Consider the following 15,403-nt stretch of genomic DNA (forward strand, 5'->3'; position numbering starts at 1 on the left):
TTATGACTATGAATAGGGTTTTTTTTATGTTTCTTGCCTCATCCCAATGACTTGTTTTGCACACCCAGGTGTGAGCAACCAGCATTCAAGACCACAGGTTAAAAAAAAAAAAAAAGCTGGCCAGGCGTGGTGGCTCATGCCTGTGATCCCAACACTTTTGGGAGGCTGAGACAGGAGGATCACTTGAGCTCGGGAGTTCGAGACCAGCCTGAGCAATAGAGCAAGACTCTTCTCAATTAAAAATAATAAATAAAGCCAGGCATGGTGGCTCACGCCTGTAATCCCAACACTTTGGGAGCCCAAGGCGGACGGATCACAAGGTCAAGAGATCGAGACCATCCTGGCTAACACAGTGAAACTCCGTCTCTACTAAAAATACAAAAAAATAGCTGGACATGGTGGCGGGCACCTGTAGTCCCAGCTACTCAGGAGGCTGAGGCAGGAGAATGGCATGAACCTGGGAGGCGGAGCTTGCAGTGAGCCAAGATTGCGCCACTGCCCTCCAGCCTGGGCAACAGAGCAAGACTCCATCTCAAAAAAATAAAATAAATTAATAAATAATAAATAAATAAGAGGCAAAATGTTAAAAATAAGCAAGGACTGGGCACAGTGGCTCATGCCTGTAATCCCGGTACTTTCGGAAGCCAAAATTGGAGGATCCTTTAAGGCCAAGAGTTCAAGATCAGCCTGGGCAATGTAGCGAGATCCCCTGTCTCTACAAAATAATAAAAAAATAGCCACTGTATTAGTCCCTTCTCATGCTACTAATAAAGACCTACCCGAGACTGGGTAATTTATAAAGGAGGAAAGGTTTAATCGACCCACAGTTCAGCATGGCTGGGGAGGCCTCATGAAACTTAAAATCATGGCAGAAGGGGAAGCAAACACATCTTGTGATGGCAGGAAGAAGTTCCAAGCAAAAGGGGGAAAGCTCCTTATAAAACCATTAGATCTCATGAGAACTCACTATCACGAGAATAGCATGGGGGTAACCGCCCCCATGATTCAATTACCTCGCACCCAGTCCCTCCCACGACACATGGGGATTATCAAAACTACAATTCGAGATGAGATTTGGGTGGGAACACAGCCAAACCATATCAGCCAGGCATAATGGCATGCACCTGTAGTCCTCGCTACTGGGGAGGCTGAGGCAGGAGGATTGCTTAAGCCTAGGAGATCAAGGCTGCAGTGAGCTCTGATTGCACCTCTGCACTCCAGCCTCGGCAACAGAGCATTATCCCATCCCCCCACAAAAAAAAAGAAAAAAAGAAAAGACATGGGCTCTGAGGTTGGAGAGGACCGGGTTTCCCAGCGCTGCCACCTCCTCCCAGGGCCTCTGTTGACTCTGTCTCTGCGCCCCCACCTTGCTTTGGGAAGTGAAAGCAATGAGATCGCTCCTCCCACAGGAGTGTGTTCGCGGTAAAGGGGTCCAGAGTCTGGCTGGGTTTGAATCCTGGCTTGGCCACTTGGTTTCTTTGTAATCTCAGACAAGTCGCTGCCTCTCTGAACCTGTAAACTGGGGAGATTGGTAATATTGCACAATTGTACATTCCTGGGAGGAGGAGGCTTCATAGACCAGCAAGAGAAGATTACTGTTTGGCCCAGTCTCCTGAGGCTCAGACATCCAAAGCCTGACTTCTTGTAACCCAACCCCTGCTTTTAACCACTGAACCCAAAAATGGTTCACAAAGAGACTTGGCAGGTCCACAGGGAGGATTCTGGAATGCATGGGGATGATTTGCATTATCATCATGACTGGAAGCTGCTCTTGGCTCTTGGCAGACATGGTCCAGGGATGCAGATGTCTTGTAATATTCAGGAATCTCCACACAGTACAGCATCATCCCTTGTCTCATGCAGCTTCCAGATGTCTCATTGGACATTCACGAAGGAAGGGTAATATTCAAAATGTTTTGCCACTGGTACTGTAATATAAATTAGTATATGTCAATGTATGCATCAAATTTTTTAAATATTTTAGGCCAGGCATAGTGTAATCCCAGCACCTTGGGAGGCCAAGACAGGAGGATGGCTTGAAGCCAGGAATTCGAGACCAGCCTGGGCAACATAGACAGACCCTCATCTCTACAAAACATTTCAAAAATTGAGCAGGGCATGGTGGTTTACACCATTAATCCCAGCACTTTGGAAGGCCGAGGCAGGTGAATTGCTTGAGCCCAGGAGTTCAAGACCAGACTGGGGGCCAGGCGGGGTGGCTCATGCCTGTAATCCCACCACTTTGGGAGGCTGAGGCGGGCAGATCACTTGAGGCCAGGAGTTCAAGACCAGCCTGGCCAACAAGGCAAAACCATGTCTCTACTAAAAATACAACAATTAGCTGGGCGTGGTGGTGCACCCCTGCAGTCCCAGCTACTCAGGATGCTGAGGTGGGAGGATCACCTGAGCCCAGGAGGTCAAGGCTACAGTGAGCCATGATCATGTCACTGCATTCCAGCCTGGGCAACAGAGTGAGACCCTGTCTCAAAAAAACAAAAATCCTTATTATCACCTAAGTTATGATATGACAAAGATCTGTCACAATTAACTTGAACTAATTCATTTTTATTCAAATATGTATTGAATTTCAGTGCTTTCTCAACTACTCTTGTACTATTATTATCCAGTCAGAAGTATTTCAGTATTTTAACAACCAGTATTGGCCAGGTGTGGTGACTCACGCCTGTAATCCTAGCACTTTGGGAGGCCGAGGTGGGTGGATCCCAAGGTCAGGAGTTCAAGACCAGCCTGGCCAATATGGTGAAACCCTGTCTCTACTAAAAATACAAAAACTAGCCGGGCGTGGTGGTGGGCGCCTGTAGTCCCAGCTACTCAGGAGGCTGAGGCAGGAGAATCACTTGAACCCAGGAGGCGGAGGTTGCAGTGAGCCGAGATCATGCCACCGCACTCCAGCCTGGGTGACAGAGCGAGACTCTGTCTCAAAAACAAACAAGAAAGAACAGTGTTTCCATACTAGTTCAGACCAACTAAATTTTAGCCTTACTTGGAGGTGAAAACCCTGGCCAAAAATCTCTCTCTTGTATGTACAAAGTCCTTTTTGTTTTTAAATGGCCTCAGAATCTTCCAGGAAGTGCAACTACCACAAAAAATGAGGGAAGCTTGTATCGTGTTTTGTTCAAAACTTGGCCAAAGGTTGCCCACCATGTGAAAAAAATCACATTGCACATGGCTCTTGGTAATTGGACACCAGTCCACGTGTTTTCAATGTGTTGGAACTGTCTATATTACAGGCGTAAACATCTTTCTACCTCCTTGGGTTCTAGGGGACTGGCTCCACACATCCGCATAATGAAATGCTTATTGTAAGTTACTATGTTCTTATTTCTCCTTTTTATTACATTTAGGGCAATCAAGGATCGTTTTTGTTGCTGCTGCTGTTGTTGCTTCTGAGACAGGGTCTCACTCTGTCACCCAGGCTGCAGTGCAGTGGCACAGTCTTGGCTCACTGCAGCCTCAACTTCCCAGGCTCAGGCGATTCTCCCACCTCAGCCTCCCGAGTAGCTGGGACTACAGATACGTACTACCACACCCAGCTTTTATATATATATATATATATATATATATATATATATATATATATATATATTTATATATATAACGTCTCTACTAAAAATACAAAAATTAGCTAGGTGCGGTGGCGCACGCCTGTAATGCCAGCAGTTTGGGAGGCCAAGGCGGGTGGATTACTTGAGGTCAGGAGTTCGAGACCAGCCTGGCCAACATGGTGAAACCCCATCTCTACTAAAAATACTTATGTGTTTGTGTGGTGTGTGTGTGTGTGTGTGTGTGTTGTGTATTTTAGGTAGAGATGGGGTTTCACCATGTTGCTCAGGCTGGTCTTAAACTCCTGGGCTTGAGCGATCTGCCCACCTTGGACTCCCAAAGTAGGATTTTCTTAAATCATGTTAAATCATGTGCCAGTGGGTTATACCATCTATGAACTTCATTTCAGGAGAACAGAGAGAACTTTCCCAGAACCGACATTCAAGCCAGCACACGCCCTGGTATGGCCACGTCAGTGGTTAAGACAGCAAAACACTAAATTATGGATTATTTACTCAGTCATAAACGGTCACTGCCATGAACCCCCTGACTATTAGTATCCTCCTAGCTCTCCCTGGGGATCCCCTGGGCTGCCCTCTGGCCCAGAAGTCCAGGGGTTAAACTGGGTATAGTGGGAGGTAAGAGGGACCCATATCCCGGATGTTTGATGGACTGATGACTTTGCCAAGCAGTAAATATTTTGTGTATCAGCCCTACATGTTACAAAATATTTGCTATGAACAATAGTGGCATGTAAAGACCTGTCTACATTAGCCAGGTGTGGTGGCTCATGCCTGTAATCCCAGCGCTTTGGAAGACCAAGGCTGGAGGATCACATGAGCCCAGGAGGTGGAGGCCACCCAGGGTAATATGTTGAGACCCTGTCTCTACAAAAAACATTTAGGAGGGGCGAGTGGCTCATGCCTGTAATCCCAGCACTTTGGGAGGCTGAGGCGGGCAGATCACTTGAGGTCAGGAGTTTGAGACCAGCCCAGTCAACATGGTGAAACCACGTCTCTACTAAAAATACAAAAATTAGCCAGGTGCGGCGGCTCACACCTGTAATCCCAGCACTTTGGGAGGCCGAAGAGGGCGGATTACTTGAGGTCAGGAGTTCAAGACCAGCCTGAACAACATGGTGAAACCCCATCCCTACTAAAAATACAAAAATTAGCCGGGTGTGATGGTGGGTGCCTGTAATCCCAGCTACTCAGGAAGCTGAGGCAGGAGAATCGCTTGAACCTGGGAGGTGGAGGTTGCAGTGAGCCGATTGCACCACTGCACTCCAGCCTGGGCAACAGAGCAAGATTCTGTCTCAAAAATAAAATAAGGTAAATAAAAAATAAAAAACCTGTCTACAAATGCACCTTTATGCACAATAGCCCCAACCTGGAAACCATCAGATGTAAATCAACAGGTGGGTGGATAAGCAAACTGTGGTACACTCAGACAACATAATACTCCTTAGCAAGTTTTTTAAAAAAGGAAAGAACTGGGCCGGACGTGGTGGCTCACGCCTGTAATCCCAGCACTTTGGGAGGTCGAGGCGGGCCGATCACCTGAGGTCGGGAGTTCAAGACCAGCCTGACCAACATGGCAAAACCCTGTCTCTACTAAAAATACAAAATTAGCTGGGCATGGTGGCACATGCCTGTAATCCCAGCCACTTGGGAGGCCAAGGCAGGAGAATCACTTGAACCCAGGAGGCGGAGGTTGTAGTGAGCCGAGATTGTGCCATTGCACTCCAGTCTGGGCAACAAGAGTGAAACTCCATCTCAAAGAAAAGAAAAGAAAAGAAAAGAAAGAACGAACTACTGATACATGCAAAAACAAGAATAAATCCCAAAAGCATTATGACACATAAAAAAAAAGCCAGATGCAAGACGCTACATAGTATATGATTCCACCAATGTAAAATTCTAGAAGAGGTAAAACTAATTTATAGTGACCAAAAGCAGATCAGTGGTTACCGGGGCCTGGAGCTGGAGAGAGGGGCAGACTGCAAAGAAGCATGAGGAAATCTGGGGATGATGAGAATATCATGTATCTTGATTATGGGAGTGGTTTTTCACAGTATATTCATCTGTCAAAACTCATTTAATTGTATTTTATTTATTTATTTATTTATTTTGAGACACGGTCTCACAGCGTTGCTCAGGCTGGTCTCAAACTCCTGGGCTCAAGCGATCCTTCTGCCTCGGCCTCTCAAAGTGCTGGAATTACAGGCATGAGCCTGGCCTAATTGATTTTAACGGGTGCAATTTATCATATGAAACAATTTTTTTGGAGCCAGCCTTGCTCTGTTGCCCAGGCTAGAGTGCAGTGGTGCAGTCTTGGCTCACTGCAACCTCTACCTTTTGGATTCAAGTGATTCTCATGCCTCAGCCACCTGAGTAGCTGGGATTACAGGTGTGCACAACCACACCTGGTTAATTTTTGTATTTTTAGTGGAGATGGAGTTTCACCATGTTGGCCAGGCTGGTCTTGAACTCCTGGCCTCAAATGATTTGCCTTGACCTCCCAAAGTGCTAGGATTACAGGTGTGAGCCACCTTGCCCGGCCTATTGTATGTAAATTATACCTCAATAAAGTTGACCTCAAAAAGAGCAGATAGGGGGCAGAATCCAACAAGCCTAAGAACATTGACCTGTCTCTAAGAGAGACAAAACTGAGTCACTGCCCTCTGCCTTTCTGTCCCCATACTGCCACTCTGAGCCTAGAACCCAGGACCAACCCTAATCCGGGGCCAGCCTGGGCCCTCCTTCCTGGGCCAAGCTCCTTCAAAGAGGCAAGAGGGGTGGGTGGGGCAATGGAGAAAGGGAGAGAAAGGTGGGAGCTGGGAACTGGGACCCAGGGAGTGACCGCCAAAGTGCCTTTTCTTCTGCTCTTACGTAACCTGCACTAGCAGCTTTTGGGTGAGGCATAAGAGAGCCATTGTCACCGGCGGGTGAGACCTGGCAGTGCTCATCCAAGGTCACATAGTTGCCAGGCAGCAGAGTCGAGACTGAACCAGCCTCTTCCACCATTCCACGAGTGTTTATTGAGCTCCTGCTATACGCATGCACTGGACCCTATGCTAGACTCTGAGCCTACAGCAGTGAACAATTCAAAGATGGTTCCCCCACAGAGTGACCTTCCCAGTGGGGACAGGCAGGAAACAATAAACATCATAAACCAGTGAATTCTATCGTCTGTTGGGAGGGGACTGTTGCTATTAAAACAGGAGAACAGGGCAGGGCACGGTGGTTCACAACTATAATCCCAGCACTTTGGGAGGCGTAGGTGGGAGGATCCTTTCAGCCCAGGAGTTCAAAACCAGCCTGGACAACATACAGAGACTGTGTCGCTACAAAAAAAAAATTAAGAAAAAAAAATAGCTGGGCAGGGTAGCATGGGCCTATAGTCCCAGCTACTTAGGAGGCTGAGGTGGGAGTATCACTTGAGCCTGGGAGGTCAAAGCTGAAATGAGCTGTGATCATGAAACTGCATTCCAGCCTGGGCAACAGAGCAAGACCGTGTCTTTAAAAAAAAAAAAAAAAAGTAGAGCAGGCCTGGCGTGGTGGCTTATGCCTGTAATCCCAGTACTTTGGGAGGCCGAGGTGGGAGGATTGCTTGAGCTCAGGAGTTTGAGACCAGCCTGGGCCATAGAGCAAGACCCCATCTCTTTTTTTTGTTTGTTTGAGACAGGGTCTATCTCTGTCACCCAGGCTGGAGTGCAGTGGCGCGATCTTGGCTCACTGCAACCTCTGCCTCCCGGGTTCAACAATTCTCATGCCTCAGCCTCCCGAGTAGCTGGGATAACAGGCGCCCGCCACTACACCCAGCTAATCTTTGTATTTTTAGTAGAGACAAGTTTTTGCCACGTCTCTCCAACTCCTGACAGCAAGTGATCCACCTGTCTCGGTCTCCTAAAGAGCTGGGATTACAGGCGTGTACCACCACGCCTGGCTAATTTTTGTATTTGTAGTAGAGACAGGGTTTCGCCATGTTGGCCAGGCCGGTCTCGAACTCCTGGCATCAAGTGATCTGCCTGCCTCAGCCTCCCTAAGTGCACAGATTACAGGCATGAGCCACTGCGTCTGTCCAAGACCCCATCTCTTAATTAAAAAAAAAAAAAAAAAAAGAGGAAAAGGGCTGGGCGTGGTGGCTTACGCCTGTAATCCCAGAACTTTGGGAGGCCTGAGGTGGGCAGATCACGAGGTCAGGAGATCAAGACTATCCTGGCTAACATGGTGAAACCCCCGTCTCTACTAAAAATACAAAAAAAAAAAAAAAAAATAGCCGGGTGTGGTGGCGGGCGCCTGTAGTCCCAGCTACTCGGGAGGCTGAGGCAGGAGAATGGCGTGAACCCGGGAGGCGGAGCTTGCAATGAGCCGAGATCGCGCCACTACACTCCAGCCTGGGCGACAGAGCGAGACTCCGTCTCAAAAAAAAAAAAAAAAAAAAAAAAAAAAGAGAAAAGGGTAGAACAGGGTATGGGTTGGGTGGGTGAGGGTGGGGGCAGGAAGCAGGGGTGGTAGAATTAAATAAAGCGGTCAGAGAAGGCTCACTGAGGTGACACTGCAGCCAAGTCGAGAGGGAGGTGTGGGAAGAGCCAAATGGAAATCTGGGGGGCAGAGCAGCCAAGAGAGGAACAGCCTGTGCAAAGGCCCTGAGGCACCAGCAGGCCTGGCATGTTCAAGGAATGGCAGAGGCTGGAGTAAGAGAGGGAGGAGGAGAGTGGGAAGAGGTGAGGTCAGTGAAGTAAGGCGCATCCTACAGAGGCTATGGGGAGCACCTTGGATTTTTCTCTGGGTTCTGAGCTGCGGAGGGCCACGAGCTGCCATGATGGAAACAGGTGCCCTCTGGAGGCCATATGGGGAACAGACGGAAGACGTTGGGGCTCAGGAGTCCCGCGTGAAGGCAATTGCAATAGTTCAGGTGGGAGATGATGGCAGCTGGCCAGGGTGGTACCCAGTGTGGAAGGTGTAGAGGGGCCAGATTTGGGGTTTCAGGGCAGAGAAACTGAGATTTCTGGTAGCTTGAATGTGGGATATGACGGGCAGAAGGAGGGCATAGCAGGGGAAGGAAATAAAGTGGCTTGTTCTGTGTGTGACTGGAGCCCAGCTCCTTGCACCAACCCGGGCTCCTGCACCCCTCAGCAGGCCCAGGGATCCCCAACGCCAGGCCAGAGCCAACCCCATGGAACCCAAAGTGCTCAAGCTCCCCAGTGAATGAGGCTCTTAATGTATCACCGCCCGTCAGGTCTGGCCTGGCATCCGGGTTTCTCCGCCTGCAGGGTGCAGGGGCCACATTGGTGGGTTCCAGATTCCAAGTTCCAGTATTTGGAGGAGGTGGCAGAGGAGGGCTCCCACCCCACCGTTTTCATCTTTCACCCAAGATTTGCACAGATTTCATTTTAATGACAGTCCACTGTCTGTTTGTTAGTTAGCTTTGAGATAGAGTCTCACTCCGTTGCCCAGGCTGGAGTGCGGTGGCAAGATCTCAGCTCACTGCAACCTCCGCCTCCTGGGCTCAAGCGATTCTCCCACCTCAGGCTCCTGAGTAGCTGAAACTACAAATGTCCAGATAATTTTTTACATTTTTAGTAGAGATGGGGTTCCACTATGTTGGCCAAGCTGGTCTCAAACTACTAACCTGAGATGATCCACCTGCTTCGGCCTCCCAAAGTGCTGGGATTACAGGCATGAGCCACTGCGCCCAGCCACCCAGCCACTGGTTTTAAAAAATGTTTGACACTGGGCACAGTGGCTCATGCCTGTAATCCCAGCACCTTGGGAGGCTGAGGTGGGTGGATCACCTGAGGTCAGGAGTTGGAGACCATCCTGGCCAACATGGTGAAACCCCATCTCTACTAAAAAAAAATACAAAAATTAGCCGGGCATGGTGGCAGGCACCTGTAATCCCAGCTATTCGGGAGGCTGAGGCAGGAGAATCGCTTGAACCCGGGAAGTGGAGGTTGCAGTGAGCTGAGATCGCATCATTGCACTCCAGCCTGGGGGACAAGAGCGAGACTTCATCTCAAAAAAAAAAAAAAAAAGCAGTGGCTGGATGCAGTGGTGCACACCTGTAATCCCAACACTTTGGCCTGGGAGTTCCAGACCAGCCTGGGCAACATAGTGAGATCCCTTGTTTACAAAACAAAACAAAAACAAAAACCTTTTCTAATTAAAAATAGCTGGGCATGGCCAGACACGGTGGTGGCTCACTCCTGTAATCCCAGCACTTTGGGAGGCTGAGGCAAATCACCTGAGGTCGGGATTTCGGGACCAGCCTGGCCAACATGACAAAACCCCGTCTCTACAAAAAATACAAAAATTAGCCAGGCCTGGTGGCAGGTGCCTGTGTGGGGAAAAAAAAGAGAGAGATCAGATTGTTACTGTGTCTATGTAGAAAAGCAAGATATAAGAAACTCCATTTTGATCTGTACTAAGAAAAAATTGTTTCTGCTTTGAGATGCTGTTAACCTGTAACTTTAGCCGCAACCCTGTGCTCACAGAAACATGTGCTGTAAGGAATCAAAGTTTAATGGATTTAGGGCTGTGCAGGATGTGCCTTGTTAACAATATGTTTGCAGGCAGTATGCTTGGTAAAAGTCATCGCCATTCTCCATTCTCTGTTAACCAGGGACACAATGCACTGCAGAAACCCGCAGGAACGTCTGCCCAAGAAAGCCTGGGTATTGTCCAGTGTTTCCCCCCACTGAGACAGCCTGAGATATGGCCTCATGGGAAGGGAAAGACCTGACTGTCCCTCAGCCTGACACCTGTAAAGGGTCTGTGCTGAGGAGGAGTAGTGAAAGAGGGAGGCCTCTTTGCAGTTGAGATAAGAGGAAGGCTTCTGTCTCCTGCTCGTCCCTGGGAATGGAATGTCTCGATGTAAAGCTGACCATTCCCATTCCTTCTATTCTGAGCTAGGACAAAACCTCCCTGTGGCTGGAGGCGAGATATGCTGGCAGCAATACTGCTCTGTTGCCCTTTGCTACACTGAGATGTTTGGGTAGAGAAACATAAATCTAGCCTACGTGCACATCCAGGCACGGTACCTTTCCTTGAACTTACTCATGATACAGATTCCTTTGCTCACATGTTTCCCTGCTGACCTTCTCCCCACCTGTTGCCCTGCTACACTCCCCTCGCTAAGATAGTAAAAATAATGATCAATAAATACTGAGGGAACTCAGAGGCTGGCGCCAATACAGGTCCTCCGTATGCTGAGCGCCGGTCCCCTGGGCCCACTGTTCTCTCTCTATACTTTGTCTCTGTGTCTTATTTCTTTTCTCAGTCTCTCGTCCCACCTGACGAGAAATACCCATAGGTGTGGAGGGGCTGGTCCCCTTCATGCCTGTAATCCCAGTTACCGAGGAGGCTGAGGCAGGAGGATTGCTTGAATCTGGGAGGCAGAGATTGCAGTGAGCTGAGATCATGCCACTGCACTCCAGCCTGGGGACAGAGTAAGATTCTGTCTTAAAAAAAAAAATAGCTGGGCATGGTGGTGCATGCCTGTGGTCCTAGCTACTCAGGAGGCTGAGGTGGGAGGATCGATTGAGCTCAGGAGTCTGAGGCTACAGTGAGACATAATCACACCACTACATTCCAGCCTGCGAGACAGAGCAAGGTCCCAAATCTTTAAAAAAAAATTTTTTTTTTTTTTTAGAAAAAGTTTGAGCCAGGCGCAATGGTTCACGCTTGTAATCCCAACAGTTTCGGAGGCTGAGGCAGGCGAATCACCTGAGGTCAGGAGTTCAAGCCCAGGCTGGCCAACATAGTGAAACCCCATCTCTACTAAAAATACAAAAAATTAGCCGGGCATGTTGGCACACACCTGTAATCCCAGCTACTTGAGAGGCTGAGACAGGAGAATTGCTTGAACCCGGGAGGTGGAGGTTGCAGTGAGCTGAGATCGTGCCATTGCACTCCAGCCTGGGCAATAGAGCAAGACTGTCACACACACACACAAAAATAGAATAGAAAAAAAATGAGTAAGTAACGTTTGGTAAAGCTTGTTTCATGAACATGTTTTTCTTTATATACATAGGTTGTTTATGAAATATTATGTAGGTAGGTTTATAGCTCCATAAACAGGCATCCCTCAGAATATAAACCTAATCTATTCCCAAAAAAGTATTATATAGAAAATTTGGGGATAAACCACTATTTATTTATTTATTGTTTGAGACGAAGTTTCGCTCCTGTTTCCCAGGCCGGAGTATAATGGCATGATCTCAGCTCACTGCAACCTCTGTCTCCCGGGTTCAAGCGATTCTCATGCCTCAGCCTACCAAGTAGCTGAGATTACAGGTGCACGCCACTAACCCAGATAATTTTTGTATTTTTAGTAGAAACAGGGTTTTACCACGTTGGCCATGCTGTCCTCGAATTCGTGACTCCAGGTGATCCATCCGCTTCACCTCCCAAAGTGCTGGGATTACAGGAATGAGCCACCTGCCCAGCTTTTATTTATTTATTTATTTGAGACGGAGTCTTGCTCTGTCGCCAGGCTGGAGTGCAGTGGCGTGATCTCGGCTCACTGCAACCTCCACTTCCCAGGTTCAATTGATTCTCCTGCCTCAGCCTCCTGAGTAGCTGGGACTACAGGCGCTTTCCACTACGCCCGGCTAATTTTTGTATTTTTACATCCATGTTGGCCAGGATGGTCTCCATCTCTTGACATTGTGATCCACCCGCCTCAGCCTCCCAAAGTGCTGGGATTACAGGCGTGAGCCACTGCACCCAGCCCCGGCTTTTATTTTAAGCAGAGAAAATAATGCACTCCCAGCTTCATCCAAAAACGCTAAACAATTTCCTAGAATATCAATAAAAGACTCTTAAACACCTATATAACAGCCCACCACGGATTATGGCATAGTAGAAAGCATTTAAAATACCAATTACCTAATTATTCAACACTTAAACTCATGAATGATTATGTTTGTGTACAATACAAAACTATTCTGCACAGAATCAGATATAAATTATATTTTCCTTCCGCAGTGCAATGATCATGGGGTATAACTAAACAAACAAACAAAAAGATACTAAAGATACCGTCTATAATTGGACCCAGGTCAGTGGTGCCTCCAGGCACCTGGCCAAAGTCAACACAGGGGGTTTGGAAGCGGAAGATAATATCAACAATGGCTAACACATTCAACGCACAAAACAGAATCCTGTTAGAACAGGTGAAAAGTAGGGCTGGGTGCAGTGGCTCACACCTGTAATTCTAGCACTTTGGGAAGCCAAAGTGGGAGGATCATTTAAGTCCAGGAGTTTGAGACCAGTCTGGGCAACATAGTGAGACCCCGTCTCTACAAATAAAAATTAGCGGCCGGGTGTGGTGGCTCATGCCTGTAATCCCAGCACTTTGGGAGGCCAAGGCAGGCAGATCACCTGAGGTCGGGAGTTTGAGGCCAGCCTGACCAACATGGAGAAATCCTGTGTCTACTAAAAATATAAAATTAGCTGGACATGGTGGCTCATGCCTGTAAACCCAGCTACTCAGGAGGGTGAGGCAGGAGAATCACTTGAACCCGGGAGGCAGAGGTTGCGGTGAGCCAAGATCGTGCCATCTCACTCCAGCCTGGGTGACAAGAGCAAAACTCCGTCTCAAAATAATAATAATAATAATAATAATAATAATAATAATATTTAGCTGGGTGTGGTGGTGTGCACCTGTAGTTCCAGCCACTCAGGATGCTGAGGCAGGAAAACTGCTTCGGTCCGGGAAGTTGAGGCTGCAGTAAGCCATGATAGCACCACTGCACTCAGCTTGAGCAACAGAGACCCTGTCTCAAAAGAACAGGTGAGATACAACAGCAGCATAGTACTTTTTTTTGAGGGGGGCGCGGTGAGACAGAGTCTCACTCTATCGCCCAGGCTGGAGTGCAGTGGCGTGATTTCCAGTCACTGCAACCTCTGCCTCCCGGGTTCAAGCGATTCTCCTGCCTCAGCCTCCCAAGTAGCTAGGATTACAGGTGCCCACGACCACACCCAGCTAATGTTTGTATTTTTAGTAGAGATGAGGTTTCCCCATATTGGTCAGGCTGGTCTTGAACCCCTGACCTCAGGTGACCTACCCGCCTCAGTCTCCCAAAGTGCTGGGATTATAGGTGTGAGCCACCGCGCCCGGCCAGCGTAGTCCATATTCTGAACTTACACAGGATGTAAAACAGTTGCAGAGTGGGTTTTTATCCAAATAGCTATCTTGGGGTTTCAAGGAAATAAAATAATTATTGGGACAATTTGGATAGTGAGAGTTGGGATATGAAGGGATGCTGCATTCCTATGTAGGTGGTCACAAAGGAAAAAAAAATTGTTACCATGCGTTGTGCAGATTTTTGTTGTTGTTGCTCTTGAGAGAGAGTCTTGCTCTGTTGCCCAGGTTCGAGTGCAGTGGCGCAATCTTGGATTACTGCAACCTCCACTTCTTGGGTTCAAGCGATTCTCCTTGTGCAGATTTTTTTAAGAGATAGGGTCTCAATCTGTTGCTCAGGCTGGAGTGCAGTCACATAATCATAGCTCACTGCAGCCTTGAACCCTTGGGCTCAAGTGATTCTCTCGCCTCAGCCTCTTGAGTAGTGGAAACTCCAGATACGTACCAACCACCACACCCAGATTGTAGAAAAAATTTAACTGGAACGCACACAGGGCAAAATGCACGTGATTTGTGTACAGGTTCATTAACTTTCCCAAATGCATCCATCTGTGGAATCATCACCCAAATCAAGGTAAGACATTTGCTTTATCATAGAAGGTTCTTTTGTGCTCCCTTCTGATCAATATGCTATTTTTTTTTTTCTTTTGAGATGGAGTCTTGCTCTGTCACCCAGGCTGGAGTGCAGTGGCGCAATCTCGGCTCACTGCAAGCTCCGCCCCCTGGGTTCACCACATTCTCCTGCCTCAGCCTCCAGAGTAGCTAGGATTAGAGGCGCCCGCCACCATGCCCGGCTAATTTTTTGTATTTTTAGTAGAGATGAGGTTTCACCATATTAGCCAGGATGGTCTCGATCTCCTGACCTCATGATCCGCCCACCTCGGCCTCCCAAAGTGCTGGGATTACAGGCATGAAGCCACCGTGCCTGGCCCCGTATTCATTCTCAAAGGTCACCACTGTTCTGATTTCCCACCATAGGCCAGTTGAGCATGTTCTAGCCCTCCTCTAAATGGAACTATACAGTATTTACCGTCTCTGGCTTCTTTATCTCAACAAATTATCTGAAATGCATTTCTGTTGCAGTGTAGGTCAATATCGCTCTTATTTATTGCTGAGTAATCTTCCATTGTATGAATGTACCAGTGTATCCAATTGATTTGTTCCCAAATTTTGGCAATGATGAGAGTACAGCAGCTAAACGTTTGTGGACACATTTTTGTAAAAGCAAAAGTTTTCATTTCTCTTGGGTAAATGCCCAGGAGTGCAACTCCTAAGCTGCATAGTAAATAAATATATAATATATATATATATATATATATATATATTTTTTTTTTTTTTTTTTTTGAGACAGAGTTTTGCTTTTGTCACCCAGACTGGAGTGCAATGGTGTGATCTTGGCTCACTGCAACATTCTGCCTCCTGGGTTCAAGCGATTCTCCTGCCTCAGCCTCCTCCCAAGTAGCTGGGACTACAGGCATGTGCCACCACGCCCGGTTAATTTTTGTATTTTTAGTGGAGACGGGGTTTCACCATGTTGGCCAGGCTGGTCTCGAACTCCTGACCTCAGGTGATCCATCCACCTCGGCCTCCCAAAGTGTTGGGATTACAGGCCTGAGCCACTGCACCCAGCCTGTGTTTTTTAACTTTATTAAGAAACTGCCCAGTTATTTTCCAAAACAACTCAGCC

Source organism: Gorilla gorilla, chromosome 20 (assembly GCF_029281585.2).
Source record: "Gorilla gorilla gorilla isolate KB3781 chromosome 20, NHGRI_mGorGor1-v2.1_pri, whole genome shotgun sequence".
Lineage (NCBI taxonomy): Eukaryota > Metazoa > Chordata > Mammalia > Primates > Hominidae > Gorilla > Gorilla gorilla.